At 39.6% G+C, this 20260-nt stretch overlaps 1 long non-coding RNA gene across 1 annotated transcript in view; it reads right to left on the bottom strand.

Moving 5' to 3' along the window:
- Positions 1–20260, bottom strand: part of LOC308064462 — a 58148-nt gene that overhangs the window by 15577 nt on the left and 22311 nt on the right. Inside the window, exon 2 of the long non-coding RNA XR_013928391.1 lies at positions 1–20260. This exon is cut by the window's left edge and continues 8755 nt beyond it. This is a non-coding gene — a long non-coding RNA (uncharacterized lncRNA).

Below are 20260 nucleotides of genomic sequence, written 5' to 3'. Positions count from 1 at the left end.
GTTCTTCACCACAAAGCAGAAGAATAAAAAGCAACTATCTCAACACGAGCACTCTTGGATACATGCTAAGTCTGTTCCCTCTTCTCTTAGCCCACAGCCTCCCAACAGCTGACCCGGTGAGCAAGTCCTCTCCAACTTCAGAAGAATCTACTCTAGCCATTCCAGCTGGGAACAAGCAAGGTTGTATGTTGCCATGGCAGCAGTTAGACTGAGAAAGGATTAAGTAGAAAAGGTGGCAAAGGCGGCCAAAAATAACAGGTTATAAAGAAGTGGGATTCAGGTTATTTGCAGTTAGGTGCATGGGGTTAAGCCCCCACCCTGATGCCTAGAAGCCCTGGTTGTGAAAGTGTTTTAAGCCCCAAGTGTCAGCATGGGATCTGTGGTGGTGGGTTGTTAACCTATGAGATCACAGGTGTTTAAAAGGATCTCATTTGTCCAGTCTACAGAGGACCCTCTGTTTCAGTGCGCATACCCATTCTCCACTACCTGTTTATTACTCGGCACCATGTAACGCAAGCTGTGGTTCCTCTGTGTTCCTCCCTGAGCAATATAAGCTCATTTAATTCCTATAGAGTAGGCATCCTAGAGTAACAAGTGAGTATTTCTGTGTAGCAACACTTCAGAGATTTAATAATTTTCCCTTTGATTTCCCTGGAAATTCATCACAAAATTATCCCTGGCCTGCTTTGATGCAAAGGAAAGAGTCAAGTCCTTGCTGGCTGGCAAAATCCTGGTGGCAGAAAGATTATCCATAGTTTCCATTTTTAATTCTGTACTTTCATGTTGTATGTATTTGCACTCGAACGGTTCTGGTTAGATGTTGTAATATAGCATACTTAGAAGAAAGTCTACAGACTTGCAAACCTACATGAGTAATTGCAGCCAAAAACCACCATGCAACTCAAAACCCACCAAAGAGATGGTGTGAAGCTGGAATCACAGGTTATTTAGTTTAAAGAACTGAAGAAAATGTTTGTGACAGTTTGATATAACCCAGCTATTCGATATATGACCAATGTAGGATGCAATGTGTGGCTGGTAGGTTAGATTCAATCAGGAAATGCATTTAATTGTCTGTGTGAATTGTTGTAATTACTTATTTCCTCCTCCTTTCTTTTCTGGGAAATCTGCAGTATTTACTTCACCATGTTACAAGATTAACTTGCTATATGGGATGGATAAGTGTGGTAGTCATCAGATGGAAGTGGGCATGTGTTTCATCACTTGTGTGTTCTTTCATACAATTGGAAATGAGCTAATCAGGATTTGCTTTTCTTTTGGTCATGTTGTGAGAGAGAGGTTGATGTATACAGTCCCTGAGTACTGCTGTGTGAGGCTTTATGCTCCGCCTTAACTAAAGTGCAGCTCAGTCTTGTGGGCTGAACAGTGGTTACAACTTAAATTATTTAAGGCTTAATAAATGAGATGGCATTTGAAATGTGTCATTGCTAATTTCAAGAAATATGATTGTCTTGATGTCATTCCCACCCACACATGCCTAACTTTGTCCATCTAATTTTTTTTAATCTTGCTTTTTTACCCTAGAGCAAATTTGTCATCCTCCTCATCTGCCATCTTCACTTAATGGTGAAAGGAACATCAGGATATGTAGGCTCCATGTCATGGAATCATAACTCAGGTTCTGCTGCAATAAAGAAATAACAATAATCTCGAAACACCCCTTTCCCTGGATAGGCCACTTATGTCAATCAGATTACTCTAACAATAAAAATAATAAAAATAGAAGCAATATCTATTTTTAGAATAAATATGGTAATTTGGCTTTTAGACCTCTTTTGTATTACTCAAACCAAACAATCAGCAATCGGTTCCTTGGGTTGCTGTGAAACTTGCTGACTTGGTCAATTAAACTTAGTACTCACAATGTCCACAGCAGGGACAATGCTTTTCTTGGTGACTGTGGATCCTTCTCCTACCAGAGCTTTATCACCCTTGGTAAAATATTTTTTTCACTGCTGGGCAGTGCATGTGCGAGCACCAAGAGGAGGACACGCCAGATCAGGAGCTTACCATGCCTGCCCGCTGAGATCCCACCTGCAAAACAGCACCAGAGCTGCCACTGCCCCACAGTTCTCTGAGACAGTAACCTAAATTACCTTAGCACATTGCTTTGAAACTCATTGCAAATATATTACCCATGCAGCAGGCTGTAATAAAATATCCATCTCACTCCCTGCGCCCTGGTCTGTATGAAAAGAGCACAGGCACTCGAAGGGAGCTGGAGTGCTCCTAGACAGCGTCCATGGAGTGCGCCTCCCCTGCAGTGTAGATACAGCCAGAGCTGCTGTGCATTCAGAGCAGATTTGCTGCACGGAACGCAAGGTGCCAGCTATTTAAGTCTCAGTAGTCATGCCTGGCCCTTTTAAGAAGACAAAAAGTTTACTGTAACTGGAAATAACAAGTACTTCTAGAGTGCAAGTTGAGAAAGGCTGAGGAAAGTAATTTGGGATGAAATCACTTTCTACCGAGAATAAATTTGGCTGTACGGAAGCTGATGACTAGCTGACAGTCAGCCAAGTGTTGGTCACTGAAGAGCATGCTGCCCTTTATATGTTATTGTAAAATATTACCAAGTTTGCGTAGAATATAAGACTATTTATTTATGAATGCATAAGCTTTAGTAGACGCATGGGTGCACCAGCTAAGACCTGAGCTTTGCCTGTTGGAATGTCGTCCCTTCTCACTGTACTTGTTTTTGAAGTACAATAATTAGTTTACAACTTATAGAGTCAAATAATGTGTGTGTAGTTTACATATTGATTCAGATAGTGATTTACAAAGTCAAGATTCAGTTTTATAAACACATAACATAATCCCCAAACTTTTGCACCCTTTTTTGTACCCTTTTTGAACTCTTTGGTATTTTGCAATTTCAGTTTCCCAGTGAAACTGACAGATATTTGGTAATAGCATTTGTTTTGTAGTTTCATCTTGGAAGGATAAAGATAAATATATTTTAGAAGTGAATAGTTTATAGCGTTACACTGCATTATTTACTATTGAAATAGTACAACGTTGTAGGACCTAAAAATTGAAAAAAACCTTTGAAATATGTTACATTGCTTTTGGGATTCACTGTAATGAAGATAAAAATAAAACCAGAATATATTTCTGTGAAAAAACAAAACATAATGAATCAACAAACATCACAGCTTTTATGCTCTCTAGGATTATAGAAAGGACTTCAGCAACTTGAAAAACACCATCCCTTAGCAGTAAACAATTTATAAGCAAATACAGTCCAAACGATTAGAACAATATAAGCAAAGCAAGAAAGAGAGAAATTTCAGCAGTCACTTTCAACCCTTGTGAGGAGATAAAACGGCAGAAAGAAGCAGTGCTGGAAAAGTATACTTGATCAATTTGTAAGAACTTCTTTTTTTTTTTTTTGTCAGGCTTGCATTTCTTTCAAAGAAACAACATGTGTCTTTCTCCAGTATTTCTGGGTGCTCTGCTCTGTTGCTGAAGCATTAGCAGGCTGACAACAATCAGCCCAGAGTGGATTTAAAATACTGTTGCTTAAACATCCCCTACTCCTGTACATATTGCTCATTCTGCATGCTGGAAATGGAATACAATTCTCCTTTTCTTGAAAAGTGTGTTCTTAACATAAACTAGATGCCTGCTTTTCTGATTTGGAACATCTAAACTCTCACTTTATGAACAGTCATGAGTCAAAAAACTGAAGAATATTATTGGCACATTCTGAGTCATATTGCTATTTTAATATCTACACATTACACTTACACAGATTCTCACAAGTGAATGAATTAACTCCAGACAAAAAAAGAAAAATAAAAAAAAAGAAAGAAAGAGAAGATAGGAAGAAAAAGAAAAAAGGCATGGTAGATGTTTTCCTAATCTTCTAACTCAAACTTTATATAAAATCTTTCTAAAAATGTATTTTTGATTACTAACAGGTTTTCTATAGCCATTAAAATAAATGTGTTTAATGAATTTATAAATGTTACACAGAATTTTGTTTATCTGGATTTGCTGTGCTTAGATGCCAGGAAAGATCAAGGAATTCATATTGGTTACTTATAATGAGGTAATCAGGCTTTAATGAAAATCAACAGTTATTAGATAATCAGTTCAGCCTGGTGACTATTGGTCTGTTATTGCAGGACAAGAATAATTAAAGGGCACTTAAGGTATGGAAAAAATGGCAGCCAGAAACTGATGTGCCTATAGAAGTCTCCAAACGACAGACATTTAATAGCCCTTTATATGTTACTATAGCAACACACTTTGATAACTCATCTGCCCGCACCATAGTAAAACAAGGGGCACAGGGCTCCTAGGAAAGTGCAATCTCCTTTAAGCAGATCTATAAGCATTGCAGATGAACAGAACTCTAAACATTCCTCCATGAATATTCATGAACTAAGTTGTTTTTTGTTGCCTGCCTAGTCAGCAGTCACAAAACACATGGTGTGTGTTGGCAGCATCTTGCCTAGGTAGAGGGCTATGGACTGAGGCAATGGCAGGAACCAGGACCTGTGAGGCTGACTGACATTTCCATCTGTAGCGAAGGCTGGTAATTAACAGGAAGGAGTGTGCCTGCAGCATTGCACCATCTGCTAGGGAAACGGCTCAATAAGAAAGGAGCTGGATATCATCTCAGTGGTGGCTCGATCTGGTTCCGACATGAGGCTGGGCATCTGTTAGCTGAGGAGATAGGCTATTAGGAAATTCGACTGGGAATGAACAACATGGAAAGAGCACTCTGACCTAGCCCATAAAAGCATCTCTTCAGAAATGGTGTCTTTTTATCTTACTTACACAAGTCTTCTGAAAATGGTTTGCTGAGGGACCATTATGGATCTGTTTGAAGTAACACAATGGTTTCAAAAATGCTGCTTAATTCCAACATGAAATTCTCGGTATCAGGATACAGCTGTCATCTTTTGACAATAGAGCTAATTTCAGTGTGAGGATATGAGGTTAAATTCCTTCTTCTGTTGTTTGTTTTTTGAGGGCAGGAAAGAAAATTAACTTTTAACTATTGTATAGTTTAACTCTTAGAACACAGTAAATCTGGGATGCTCAAATGGAAAACATACTGAGATGAAAGCATAAAACCATGCCATGTTTTAAATGCAGGATTGTGCAAAACATGACAGTTAAAAAGAACGCTGATGTATGTTCTCTGTGTGTCTATATACATGTAGAAATACATATGTATATGTTTCATAATAAGCTCCTTTTTCTTGACAGGAATTTAAGTAGCTTGGGGTTTGCAGAAAGACATCTTCAGGCATGACTTTTGTATTTTAGGGTGTTAAGACAAGTTAGGCTTTTTGTTCTGGGAGAATGATCTGTGTACCCAGTTATGTAATTTAAAGTATTCAGAATGTAATAGTATTATTAAAGGTTTTTAAAGCATAATGAATTACAGTGTTTGTGGAAATGACAGTTTGATGTTCCTCAGGCCTCTGCTAATGTACAGGTTCAGCAAAAATTGGGTAACTTTCTCTGGTTTTGTCTGCTGACATTCTTGAAGTTCTTCAGGTGAGGAACAATATTTTAATCCTGTTTCTCCTTTGCCCATAGCGCTGAGTGCAAACATGTCCATGCTGCATGCATAGCAACATGCTCTGTTGACATCATAATTCATTGTATTACATCAGTGACTACGGACACAAAGTGATCCTGGGCTGTGTTTGTGCACCTATTAAGTCCTCAGACACCGACTGAGTTGCTATAACTTAGCAAGCTGAACAGCAACGACCACCAGCGTGTATTTAATTTTCTGTCTATGACAAATGCAACACAATGTGATTTAGTGCAATTCTTACTGACTGCAGGATAAAGTAACTCTGGTCATGCTGCATTTGCATGCTCTGAGAGCATGGGTGGGTACTACAGCTGGGCTGCTGTTTGCTTAGAATGTGACAACTTGATTGTCCATCAGAATCATGTGTGACGAATCATCTGTGTGAATTATCTAGGCTTTGTCTACAGTCAGTGAACAAAGGTAGCACTTCAAATAGACAATTCTGGTGTTTCAAGGGCTGATGCGACTACATGTTGAGCATAATCCTGACACCTACCTTTTAAATCCCCATCCTAATTGCCATTTTCTTCCTATAGAATTCATAGAAATGTTGACATGCACAAACAACTACTGGGAAAATGAGCTCACATCAAGATCCCTGGCAAATAAACTGAACATCCATAGAGATCAACTATTTTATATTATAGGAGCTTAGAACATGGAAAAGAAAGATGGTACATTTCACAAAGTGACAGACGTGTTTTGATCATTGTACAGAAGTATCTGACAAAAAAGAACAGTTTTACTTGCATACATTTGATATTTTGTTGTTTTCTTTTTTTTTTTTTTTCTGTTTCTCTCCATAGATTTTAAGTTATCCTCTTTGCAAAAGTAATTTTATATTGTTTTCTGGAAACACTGACTAATATTTGGCTTTTCCCTGTAACAGGAACCAGGTTACCCCTGCAGAGGTTATACAGCTGTACTTATATTTAAACTCTATCCCTTTCAAGGGGAAACAGAAACCATGTAGGGTCCACTCTCCTAGGGACTCAGAAAGCAGTTGTGTGTAATGCAATTTTAATAAAAAACATTAGCACCATGTATACCTTTGTTAAAGTGTGTGGTGTGAAAGACTGGAAGGCCACAGTCTGGGTAGTGAATATGGTCAGGACACGCAGGCATTCTGCTACTATTTCTGTCAATACCTTTTACAGGGAGTCCTACAAATTAAAGTGAGTTGCTCTCCTTGTACAAAGCTCCCTACTCACAAAGCTACAGTGAACCTTGTCCTTGTAGTAAAATCAACAGGCAACTGGAAAAGCAATTTCTGTGAACTCAGTGGCTAATCAAGCAGAAATCACCACTGTCTGTCCTCAGCAACTGAAGGCTGACAATTGAGGGCTGATCTACAGCCGTTAAAATGGGCAAAGGTTGGGTTGTTTTTGTTTGTTTGTTGTTTTTTGTTTTGTTTCGGTTTGGTTTGGTTTGGGTTTTTTTGGTTTCCCAAATATCTCTTTTGTTGACAGCAGGGTCCTCAGTATTCAGGCAAGGGCAATATGTCTCCAGTCAACAATTTTCCCTTTTTTTCTTTTCTTTGTGTGTGTGTGTATGTGTATAACACTGTTCTTAAAGCTCTTTGCAGCTGGTTGTCATCTGAATGACTGCCAATAGCCTCTGAGAGCACTACCCCCTCCTGAACGCATCATTTGGCTCCCTGAGATTATTTACTAGTGAAAGCTCTGCATGCACGGATTCAGTCAGATATGACTCTTGGAGGAAAGAGCTGGGTGTGGTTGTGGCATTTTGGGAAATGAGTTAGGAGAAGAGGTAGAAATATTTGGCAAGTGAGAGGATGTGTCCTGCTGTTGTCTAAAGCCACATGCCAAGGCAGGGCAGCCCAAGAAGGCCCAGAGGAAAGTGAATTTCTGATCAACGGAGTCCTAAGAAAACGGGCAGTTTAACTGATGTGCAGCACAGCCTTTCGGGTAGAGGATTTTCTTGGAAATGAGGGAGTTGAGAGAATGGTGGTAGCAGAAAGGGAATGATGCAAATCCTTTTGAACTCCACAGAAGGGTTAATTGATTTCAGTGGGCTTTCTCCTATGCCTGAAATGTTTACCTCGCAGTGAAAATTATTTTAAATATACAGCTGTAATTGTTTAGTTTGATATTAATTGAGAGTAAGTGGATTCAGTCCCAGAAGATTTCAGCAATGTGCTAAGTAAGAATTCATTTAGGTATCATTGCTAAGAGGTTGAGATTCATCACTGAGCTGTGAAACCCCCCACACACACACACACTCACACACACGGAGTCCCAGCATCCAGTTCCTGTCTGCAAACATGCTGTCTTACTCTGTCCAGTGAGATGAACCCAAAATTTGTGGGTCCTGAAATCCTCTTTAATGCTAAGCTTGAAGGTGTTCTGCAAGCGAAAGATTCAGAGGTAACCTTGGAAGCCCAGCATGCCAGTTTGCAAGCCCTGAGCTGAAATAGGAGCCACCTAATCACAGCAGCTAGTAGTGCAGAGTTGATACAAAACAAGAAAAATAAATATTATTATTCATTATTTGAATTGCATCTGCATGTACAATCCTTTCAAACTCATCCAAAGATGCTCAGTCAACAGACGAAACACCACAATTCAGAACAAATGAGATTTTTGCTGCCTTATTAGCTCTGTGGGATAAATACGAAGAACTGGGTCTGTTATCAGATGGTACTTGAAAGATTGCAACTCCAGCTACACTGCCCGAAAGGGTTAAACAGTTCTGTACCCACTATCTGAGCCCTGTTTATGAGAACATAAACACTTCCAGTAAGTGATGAGTTTAACCCAAAGAAAGGGATGGGAGGAAACTTTGGGCAGTACAGTTCGAACCCAACATGAAGACTCCCAGCAAAATGCCTTGGACAGGTATGATTGCTCCCAGGCTTGAACTGCACAGGACAATAGCTTGGGCACACATCCACGACTGGGGGCTTTTCTTGAGACTCAAAAGTCTGAATTCTTCTTAGACTAATAAAACCTTCTGAACTCTCTTTTGAAAAGGCTCGGTGCAGTTTGGCAGGGGGGTGCGAGTGCTGGGCTCTGCTGGGGAGGGAAGCGGCAGGGGCACAGGGAGGAGGGAGGCAAGCGGCGTGGCAGGATGCGGCCGGTCTGCGATGCATTGGCAGAGCTGCGTGGGGAGAGTTTGCACAGCACCTGCCCGCACCGTAGCTGGCTCCAGCCAGTGTCATTAGCAACTCATTTCATAAGCATTAAAGTCAGCCCTAAAATTATAAATAAAAAAAATGGAAAGAAAAAAAAAAAAAAAAAAAAAAAAGGAGCAAACCACAATGTAACAGAACAAGTAAAAGGAAAAGGATGATATTTTGCAAAACTTTAAAATACTTTAACTTCAGCGTTGAAGTCCAGCCCCTGCAGATGCAGAGAAACAGTTTGTGTGCACAAAGGCATTTAACTGTAGAGAGAAGGTATCCATATATGTACAAAGCTTCCAGTGCTACAGAGGATGAAAAGGGGAGGAAATAAAAGCTGAAGGTTTACTGTATAGTGGGGACAAAATGCTCAAAGACCACAGCTTTTGGAACATGTTGAAGTCAGTGTGATTCTCAATATTCTTCATAATGAAGAAGAGAGGTTGTTTCTCTATTTTTTCTTTTTTTTTCCCCTCGCTTGTCTCAGTCATACTACTAATTATTTAGTGGTCTTTCAAACCTTTTGTAATCTCGACTTGAGAAAGCACTGAAAGATATTAATTCTTAGCCATGTGTCTCATAAATGAAGGCCATTCTGCTATACTTAATGACAAGGCTGAGGCAGCAAGATGTCATTTGCTTTTTTCTCGGTTTTTAAATTGCTTTCTAAATGAACTACAGCTGTGAGGGCCAGGTGCTGTGATCCCTTTAGAAAGATCAGGAAATGATGAAATCCAAAATTTCAAAGTGTGATGGATGTCAGCTCCCGATTTGGTGTGTGTGTGAGGTCACCCCCATGCACCTGGTGCTATCTCCACAGCAGAATCACTTTACTGTGGAAAAAAAAAATAAAAAATAGATGCACATGTTGAGTGTAAGAGTAACAATATGAGATGCAGTTTATAATTATCCCTTTGTTTTCTCCTCATCGAGATGGAAATGACGGATATACAGTGTGTGTGCTTCTTGTTCTAGGTGCTGTGGATTATATTAAAGCAAGTTTTTAGTTAAAATAACCAACATGGCTGGGTAGTGTGAGTTGAGCAGCCACCACACAGGGAATGTGATGTTAGAAAAATAAGAGCCCATTGACTAACTTTACTTAATTAGATATTGTAGCTGTGAGGTCAAGAACTCTATTAGCTAAAAATTATTTGACAGAATGTGGCTTGGAAGGTGACTGAGGTGTACTAGAGCAAACAATGCTTTTGTTACAGTTACTCCAGGCTTTTTATCTGACCCTGTGATAATTCAAGAAGATTGGCTGAAGCTTTTTAAAATGCACTGTTGATATATTATTACCGTCTTTATTGAAGATATAGCTTAATCCTAGAAAATCAGCACATAGCCCCAGCAAGAGGGACATGCTCTCAGGACAATGCACATAAAACACAGACACTGAAAGCCGGAGTCCTACCCTCTTGATACCATCATTTGACATGTTGCTGTGCGGCAGCGGCCACTGCAGATTCTGGGGTATTTGCAGACGTTGCCAACTGCTTCCCCCATCGTGCTTCTCTTTGTGCACTGGGCAAACTGCTCCCCCAGACCAGCACAAAGACATCCATTCTGGCAAGCCGCTAAAAAAATCCAGTCCACAAAACACAAGATATGTCCAATTCAGCCTCCGGACTGTCCAACTGCAGCACAAATAAAACCATTCAGAGGCACAGTATTCTCTGCTATATCAGGGTATGTGGCATCTTCTGCTGAGTTTTAGTAGCAGAGACATAAAAAATATCACAGCTGTACCCCAAGTTTTCCAGGGACTTGGATGTTTTTGTTGCAGGTTAATCTTTTGAAAAATGTGTAGTTTTATGCTAAACAAACCTAAGAGCTGGACTTTGTTAAGAGCTCATCCTCAGTTCTCAAAGCTCCTGCATCATCAAGTTGGATTAGAAACTTTTTATGAACAGGATTTTGACTTCCAGTACATTGTCATTCTTAGGTAAAGTATAGTCAAAATGTGCAGAAATGTGAATAAAAAATTAAATTACTGACTATAGATGGAAACTTCAGAACAGGGTCACCAGATGTTCAAAATGAATGACTGGGATATTTGCTTCACAAAACTCTGTATTTATCACCAGTGGTGAAAATTCTTGGTTTGCTAGGAATTTTTCTACATTGATCAGAGTAACATCACAGCATGTCAAAGAACTGTCTCCACAACTGCCAACTCAGACAAACAGTTTTAGGACTCCTGTAATAGGACTAAATGGAGTACATGTAGTTACTTCCCATCTGCATTTTGAAAAAAGGAAAGTTTTGTTATCTTTTTTTGAAAAAGAGGAAAAAGAGGAAGAAAAAGAAAAAGTTTTGAAACATTTACCTTAGAGTCACGTACTGGGCAAAAGTGGCTTGAATTTTACTTGTTGAGAATGCAGAACACTCTAGTTTTGCTTAATCCCATAAATTCTATGGGGTGTCAAATCGAGTGATTGTCAAAAGAAGTTCACATCACCTATCTACTCCTAGTTTTCAAAGTGATCCATTGCCATGAACAAAGAACTACAAGATCTTCAATCTGAAGGACAGACAAAGCATTGCTCTCAAGTAAGAAACAGTGAATTATGGGTACAAACATCTCTGAATTCCTAATGTAAAGTTAAAAATTTATGATGTTTTTGAATCCACAAAAGATATAGACCCAAACTAGCTTCAGGACTTGTAGATTTACAAAGAGATCATTTGGCCATTGAGATGGATGACAAGCTTTGACATAAGAGATGACTGCTCACTTTGAGGGAAAGCTTCCTTTGATGGCTCCTCCATCAGCTGAGTATTTGGATCAGAGATACAAAAATCGTATGAGGCTTTTTGTCAGTTCAGTTCAACTATGGTATCACCCAGATGATTTCTTCCAGTAATTGGTTCCAGAAAAAGGGATCCTTAGTTCTAAATGTTCGAAGACGCTAATAAGAAGATCCCATTGCCTCATTGCCTGGCAAAACACACTTCTGAAAGACATTTTTTCTATGCATAGAAATGGCTTGACAGAGCCCTATGTCCCCATATCTTGCATTCAACAATGGCCATAAATAAATGAGAAAAAGAATACTAAAAAAAAAATCAAGGAAATTTTTAATAATACATTTTGGGCAGAGCACCCTTTGGCCATGAGCTGTAACTTCTTGCTAATGCAGATGACATTATTGAAGTATTGCCAGGCTGTGGATTGCTATCCACTAGGTTCTTATCTTTACTAAGTGTTTAGAAAGAAAAAACAAGGACAGGCAGAAATAGAGACCAAACAAAATACCCGTATTGAGATGCTCCTGGGTTGTGGGGCTGTCAGTGTTACAAAACTAACTGCTCTGAAGATCAGTTTTGGAAATGTCTTTTTATCTGTATCAAAGTCTGTATCAAAACACCAGATTGAGATTTCATGTGTCTGAAATCCAGATTCAAAGTCTGTGGTTTGAACCTATTTCTGGCTTTCTGTTGGTTCAGTTTGCAGGAAACTTTGTGAGAAATTAAACTCACAGATACCTTGTGTAATGATAAGTTAATTAAAAATCTTAAAAAAGGAAAAAGGAAAAAGAAACTAAAATTGCACCACTCTTCAGTCTGATTGGACCAAATCAGTTGTTAACCCATGGAGGACCACGGATTTTTCCAACACAGCTGCAAAAAAGCAACTTTATCCATCCCTATGCTTCTGTTCTTTAATGGCTTTATTGTAGTTAAAATAAGTGGGATTTGTAAAGCTAAAAATTTCTTTTAAATGACCTGTTTTATAAGTTCCAGATATTTACTTGATATTGTTAAAATATTTTTGTCATATTCAGCTGTAATATAGCTTGATGTAGTAGGAGAACAGGGGGAGAAGAGCCTTCTGTAGACAGGTTTGAATATATGGTTCCACGGATCAGCTATTTGTTAATTTTATGCAGGCTGTCTCCAGTTTCTGCATCTCACAGTTTGGGCACAACAGGAGGTGACACTGTTAACTGTTACTCTTTTCACTTACTTTTTTTCCCCCTAGCTGAACATAAACATATCATTACACAGTTACACTACACTATATTTAGAGTAGATTTTTAACTATCTATTAGATAAAAAGACTAGAGCTGAGCTAAAATACCTGGAATGAACTGGGAAGGTCTAACAGAATGGCACTACCCACAGAAATTCTGGTGTGAGTAAGGTATTTCAGCACTGTGACGATGCCATCTATTTCATTTGCTACTGAGACTTCTCTGATGTGACTGGACAAACCTCGTCTGTGTGATGTGGTATGTGGCAGCCAGCCGTTTGGGTTGTCCAGGTATATGCGGTACATGTGGTATGGGGACAGTGCTGTGGGCTGCTTACATGGGAAAGGAACTTAACCATCAACAGTAAGTCCCTCAGAGTCTTTTTTTTTTTTTTTTTTTTTCCTGAGGACAAGGACTATGTCTAAGTTGTGAAATCTGGGAATGTTTCCTAAGTCTGACTTCACATCCTGGCAGCATCAGAAGGGCACCTGGGTCTGCTTCTTGCATCTCTCTCTCCAATATCTGGCTCCTTGCAGAGAAAACACTGTTCCCAAGCCAGGAGGGAATCATTAGATATTCCAGCAGATCTCCCAGCTTGGGTATTCATGGGATGAGACTCAGGAGCGCGCTGTGGAGCACATTGATTCCACTGCATAACTCAACTTGCATGCCTAAGTTTCTGCCAATGTTTGTATATACAACCATTAAAATCTTGATAAGATTAAGTCATTACCACTGTAACCTTGGTGAAAGACCTGCCTGACACCGTGTCCCACAGAATAGGGGAGCTCTGAACACTGAGATTACCTCACAGCATCTTTACCTGCTGGGACCATGGGGAAAGAAAGGCATGAGGAAATGTGTCTGCCCACCCCCCACTTGACAAGCAAGTTAAACAACTCACCTAAAAAAGAAAATCTTTTTTCACATCTCATCTGAACATGATCTGAAGCACAGATTCAAGTGTCAGTCATCAACATCTGAGCGGCATGTTTATGAACCAGACTGGCCAACTCTTCACATGGATCTCCATCTCCTGCAGGAACTGTTCTGCTTTGGAAAATGATAGGATGCACACAGCTTGAAACCTGAACACTTCCACATACCAATTCAGTGCTGTAACTGCTGGTATAAAGATCTTCCTACTCTGTTTTTTTTTTGGTTTGGTGGTGGTTTTTTTGGTGTGTTTTTTTCATAAGAAAAAGGTGTACCTGGCTGAGGCATCTAGCTCTGAATGGCTGAAAGTGTTAAAATATATTCCATGTGTTCAGACAGCCCTCTATGCTCTTCCACATTTGGATACAATATTTATAATAAAGAACATACACATACCACTTAAAAATACAGCATTTGCCAGGAGTTCCCATATATCTGAGAATACTGTACCTTTCCTCTGTGTTCTGAATAAGAAGTGTTATAGACTCACCATCATTGGGTGATAGCTGCTAAGTGACTGATTATTCCATGACTTCTCCTTGGTTGCAATTCTGTGTTTTTCCCTGGGGAAGGGAAAATAACTTTTTAATATACTTAGCAAATTTGTCTTGTTGGTGGCCTGTTTCTTACAGTGCAGAGGCTTTCTACATAAAACCTGACAGCTATAAATAACTACATAGACCAAAGTAATCTCTAAACTAATTGCATTAATTCAAATGAGGTCAGTGGAAGTATGAATTGGACTCTGTGATGCTTCAGTAATGTATCTGACTAGTACAAAAGACAAGTCAAACACCCAGGACTGAATATCTTTGAGCAACAGAGACTTAACAGGAGAGCACCTGTACTGATGGTAACTGTTCTGCTTATGTATCTGAGCTGTTATATACTGTGTTTTTTGCATGTTCATCTTAAATACACCCTGGAAAGGAAGTGCTACAAACATTGCCTGTCTTAGACATCTGTGCTCCACTCAGAGTCAACGTATCTGAGCAGCCTTACATTGACTCTCAGGCACCCTGAGAAAAAAAGAAATGCAGGCATTTCCTTCTTATGCATAGATGACAAGGCGCCTGATTTTTAAAATGAGTTTAGGAATTGTTCTGCTTCTGAAAATTAACATCAGGTTTCAAGCCATTATTTGCATTTTAATTTTAATATTGGGTGCTGTTTCACCCATGCACTGCCTTCAGTGGGTTGTGCTGTCTCCCTTCTAGCATAGCAATTTGTGAGATGTAGCTCTGAACTGCATCGAGAAACTGATCTGGCTTTAAAAAAGCCCCCTCAAAATTTCTGTGTTATGGCATTGTTGCTTTTTAAAGCCAGAAGTCTCCCCTGTGATTTGGCTCACAGCATAAACTGCAAATGAGTTGCCATGGCTGAAGGAGAGGTGTACTGTCCAGAAGGGCAGGTCTGCGTACCCTGAGCCACAGTGGATGATGCAACATATCAGCAAACTATTGCCTTATCTGTGTGTGAGAAGAAAAGGATGGATGGGTGAGTGGAAAGAAAGGAGTTGACTAATTACTGATTCTTTTATCCTATACCAAAAAGGAAACCATTACTCATAAGGATATATGGTCTTCCAGACTATTTTGTTTCTTATTTCCCGCTTTTCTTGAATCAAAGCGATGGAAAAATCTTGAAAGAAAGCAAAAAATATTGTATCAGACTTAGCTGACTTACAGGATGGACATGCAAATGGAAAGGTATTGAACCTTGAGGTCTGACTATAACTAGTTAAGACCCCCCAATGCCGCACTGAGAGGAGGCCCGTTTGGCAGTTAATGTCTTCAGCACAGAGCTAGTTGGTTCCCATTGGTGGTGGGGACTCTAGACAGTGGACTGCAGATACAAACCTAAACCATCAGATTTTCAGTGTTACAGTTGCAGTTCCCATAGGTAACAGGTTTCAGTAGACAAGGTAATATTTCTAGTCTGTGTTTTATTAATTATTGGAGCAAAATTACAAACTTTGAAAATATTACTTGCTGTATTCCTACCTTCAGTGCTGGAATATCACTTCTTTCATGTTCAAGCAATGCCAGGAAAGGAGAATGCTTCATCTGAAAGCAGACATCCTCAGAGAACCTACATCTGATTTGTAGAAGGCTTGCATGATCAGAAAGTTTGATAAGAAACATTAACAAGTTTCATTTCATGTTGGTGAAGAAACATTGCTGAGGAGAGGATGGGAGGTACATCCTACGGTACATTAGCATAAAACCTGTTATCCTACAGGATCCTATAATAATGTCACACTATGTATAGAGGTAGTAGGATCCATAGATGTAGCAATAATTAAGGTCTGACTTCTGTTTCTGAGCCTGGAATTTTTTAAATGTCTCACATTTTTTGGAAGTAAGAAAGAACCTGGCAGAGGAGGGGAGTGTAAAATTTATCAGCTCTGGTTTCAAGTAAATAAGTCAGTTTAGTCACCCTGAATACTTTATTGTCAACAGGGCCTCCATTGTTTCTCATTGCAAATTTTGGAAGCACCACCTCCAGAAACTTTCAAGAGTTTCTTGTGCCTTTTATGTGCTGAAGCAATTGTACAAACACCACAAGCTTTTCTGCTTTGCTACAGCAATTCTTTGCTTTGTATCTCCACCTCCAATAACACTAGTGTTTCTACCTCATGTCCGCATATTGAGGGTTGTGTGTATACCCACCAAATGCAACATCAAATAAGAAGCAGAATTCAGTGTTATGAAAGTCATGACAGAATCCACAGTGGAGACACCATGTTACAGGACAAGTAGAAATGTTCTGACAATGCATAATTCATCATCCAACCATCTTTCTCTATAACAATCATGCCACTATGGAAAAAGAGCATAACCAAAAAAACCAAAACACCAGCAAACCAACAAACCCAAACCAACCCCAACATGCTAGCTAAAAAAGTTTTAAATACCATAGATGCCATAGTTGCCACGGTGTGTAAACTGCTGAAACTTCCTGATCAGTGATTGGCTTTTTTATAATGGAGTTTTGAAAGGGAGTTAGGTATGGTATAAAAAAATTTATGTCCAATTTAGTCACTTAGGCAGAGTTACAAATCTCCTGTTTCAGGCTACAGTGGGAGATAACTTGCCACTGGATGCACTGATTGGAACTTTGCAAAGTCCTTGCTTCAGCGACTGCTGGAACAGACAAAAGCTACGTGTGAGTGGACTCAGAGGGGAGCACAAAGCAGTCAAAGGCACTCGCCGGCAGCAAAAGACTTGGGAATTTAATAGGGGATTGTTCTCTTCTCCCTCTGTTCAAAAGGAAGTTTTGGAATGTCTGTTAATTGTCTTAAAACCCAGCTAATGTTTCAGAGTACATAAAGAGGAGTGGGACTCAAGTGGTAGAGGACCAGCAGTCCCTGCATGCTTGCTGGCCGACTGGAGGGTTCAGAAACGATGAAATATATACCGATACGAACAGTCAAATCATCCTGTGCTAACAGCCTTGGAACACGACAAGACTGTTTTCATGGATTGCATCAGAAAAGAAGAGTTCTTACTAGGCATTTGGTGCTGAAACAAACACTCAGAAGACTGATTTGAAGCCAAGCACAGTATTTTACTGAGTAAGCAAACATTTCAGTCCAAGACCTGAGCTCCCCTCTGCTGACCCTGAAGAAATCACAAGGTAGCCTCTCCCAAACCCACAAGTTTTGCTGCCTGACTGCTAGTACCTTGCAGCACACAGCAGAGGCAGGCATGAGTTGAAAAGACAAGCTTTAAACGGAAACTGAATTATTCTAGGATGCAGCTGAGCTGGGATTTAGTTACAGGCTGTCCCAGTCTCCAGCCCAGGAAGGGTAGGCATATATGCGCATATATATCCTACATGTGAAAACTTCACTTCTGAACTGCTGTAATGGCTCTTCCATTTTAGCAAAGCATCTAAATTACCCACTTTTTGGAGCTATAACCCTCTGCATCAGGAAATGGCAAAACCAAACTTGTGCAAATGAAAATAACAGGTACCTGAGCACAGGAAGAAGCCAGAGATGGGGGCAAGGAAGAAAGATAGAGCATGATAACTTATGTACATGGGGATTTATGCCGTTTTTGTCTGATATTTACTTCAGGTAGGATCAAGTAACTTGCTATGAGTATATAAAGAAATTGTTCTAAAAGCTGAATGTTGCCACCATGAAACAAAAATACCAACAAAAAAAAAAGAAAAAAAACAAAGGAGGGGTTACCATCTCAAAGACGCTTTTTTATGGCAATATAGGTGGACTGTGCTTTTTATCGTACTCTTCTGCACAACAGTGAAAGTTCCTAGCAGCAGATCTGTAAATCTGGTAATAAAATGTCTGTTCACTACGTATTGAGAAATATATAGTATGTCGCAACTTTAAATATACATTTTTGTATATACAGTAAAAATACCTTTTAATACTTTTCCGCTCTGGTTTTAGGTTGTCTGGGGTTTTTTAGTTAGTTTGTTCTGTTTTTTTTTTTTTTTTTTTTTTTTTAGTTTGTTTCTTTTATTTTTCTTTAAATCCTGGTTACATTGATTTCTAAACAGTTTTTACTTTTTCAGAAATGAGGAAAAATCAGAAAAATATACCAATCTAAAATCGGAAGACCAAATTAATTTATCATTATAGAAAATAGCAACCGGCTCAACTGAACAAAAATAACTCAGGCAGTTATCTCTCACCAGCTTGCACACTCTACTGTTATATTCCGTTTACAACTTTATATCCATCTGCCAAACCCACCTGGGTTTCAGATGGGGCATTTGCTAGCTCTGTTAATGATAAAGCTTCACTCTCTATTCCCTGTGCCATCCCCTCAACACTTCCTAAAAAAAAAAAAAAAAAAAGAAAAAATTATACAATGCGTATTGTGTCATGGTGTGTTAATCTAAATGCTACGTTCAGCAGAAAGCATAGTAAGAAGAATGTCAGAGAGCATTTCCTTCTTGTTATGACCTCCAAAGAAGTCATATAATTTACAGTCAAAAGCCAAAAATAGATGGGTTCTGAGTAAGGTAGAGTTATACTTGTTTTTATGAGGTACTTTTTACAATAAGATTATCTCTAAGCACTTACGGAAATACTGAAAATGCTACTGTTTTAGTGACTTAGTTGTAGAAATATTTAAGGCCTGCTGAATGAAATTGGAAATAATAAGTAACAGTTTCACAGAGTCCTTTGTGGAGCTTACAGGGAGCTGCAGTTCTGCACAGAGGTGATACAAAGACAGCGACATGTCCCCTCTCAGGATCTCATGATGTGAAAGATTACTTTGTTCTCACCTTTCCACAAGGTCCAGGTGAACCAGGAGTCTTTACCCAAGCAGATGACATTACACTCCAGAAGGTACCCTGATGTGCAGACTGCGCAGTATTTGGGAAAGTGTGGCAAGTAGTGGGCAGGTGAGTAACACACTCTCACTAGCCTGGGGGAAAAAAAATCTATGCAGTCTTCCTACTCTCTGTGGCATGTTTTGTATCCAGTCCTTTTGCAGGAACCTGAAACTAATGAGTTATTGATATGCCTGTGATTAGATCCAGCAGAATGGAGATAACCAGTTGTGTGGCACTACTTTCAGTACCCAGACAAAGTGGCAAGGAACTGAGCCGCTCCTTGGTTGTTACTACAGAAAAATAGACAATAAAGCATTGTTTTGTTTAAGAGAAACGATGCTTAGTGTTAGGAAAAGCCCTTCTTGCACTTTGAACACTACAACACAATGGCTGAACATAGGAAAACTGTGTCTCCTGAAGACTCCAGCACTGACCAAGAGATAATGCATCAGTCTAATCTGAGCACGGTAATTAATAATTAATGGTTTAACTGGCTCATCCCCATTACGTGTTTTCACATATTAGTGAACATTATGGGTGATCTTATTTCAAGAAATAAGATTGCACCAAGCCTGTTTGATGCACCCTCCACAGAGTTGTCCCCTTCTTAAGGCAAAGGTGGCTTTTGGTCGGGCTTCAGTGCCTGAAGGCTGTCAGCCTAAGTCCAGCAGCTCCCCACAGCTAACAGTCAGACTTCCTTGACAACTTAAGGGCTGAAAGGGGATTATTTTTAGACACAATCAAGTAATTGACTTCTAGCCTGTTTACTTTGTGCTTTGACATTGACCTGAGCAATAAGTAGAGGTAGAAACCATTTCTGTGTTAGATGAAGGGCAAAAGAAAACAACGGTAAGAAAACAACGGTATTTTTACTGGATCCCCACATCAGTCTTAGTGCGTAAGAGATGGCTCTATCAGCTGAAGATGAGCTGTATCATCAACTGCAAACTTCTCTGTCAGAGCTAATTTTCCAGTCTCCCTGGAGAAGATTGGTTGTGTACGCATCCCTCTCCAGGCACCTGCACAGGATGTGGGCACACTCAAGGACAGGAAGGCTTTCTGTTCCCCAAATATGCAGGTGTGTGCAATGTCAAGCGTCAGCTCTACATTTTCAGGATCGTTTCATAATGCACACACAGTGCAGTTTTGCTGGGTGTCAGCAATCTGAAACTGTTTCCTCACTAACAGAGTTGTGGGAAATACAAAAGTATACGGACAGCCCTGATAGACGGTTACTCTGCAGCTCATTCAAAGGGAATTATTTGTGTTCTTGCTGAGTTCTCCAAACTGCATCCATGAAGTCTT

This window comes from Falco punctatus (assembly GCF_963210335.1).
Source record: "Falco punctatus genome assembly, chromosome: 5".
Taxonomy (NCBI): Eukaryota; Metazoa; Chordata; class Aves; order Falconiformes; family Falconidae; genus Falco; species Falco punctatus.
This window is presented reverse-complemented; position numbering and strand designations above follow the sequence as displayed.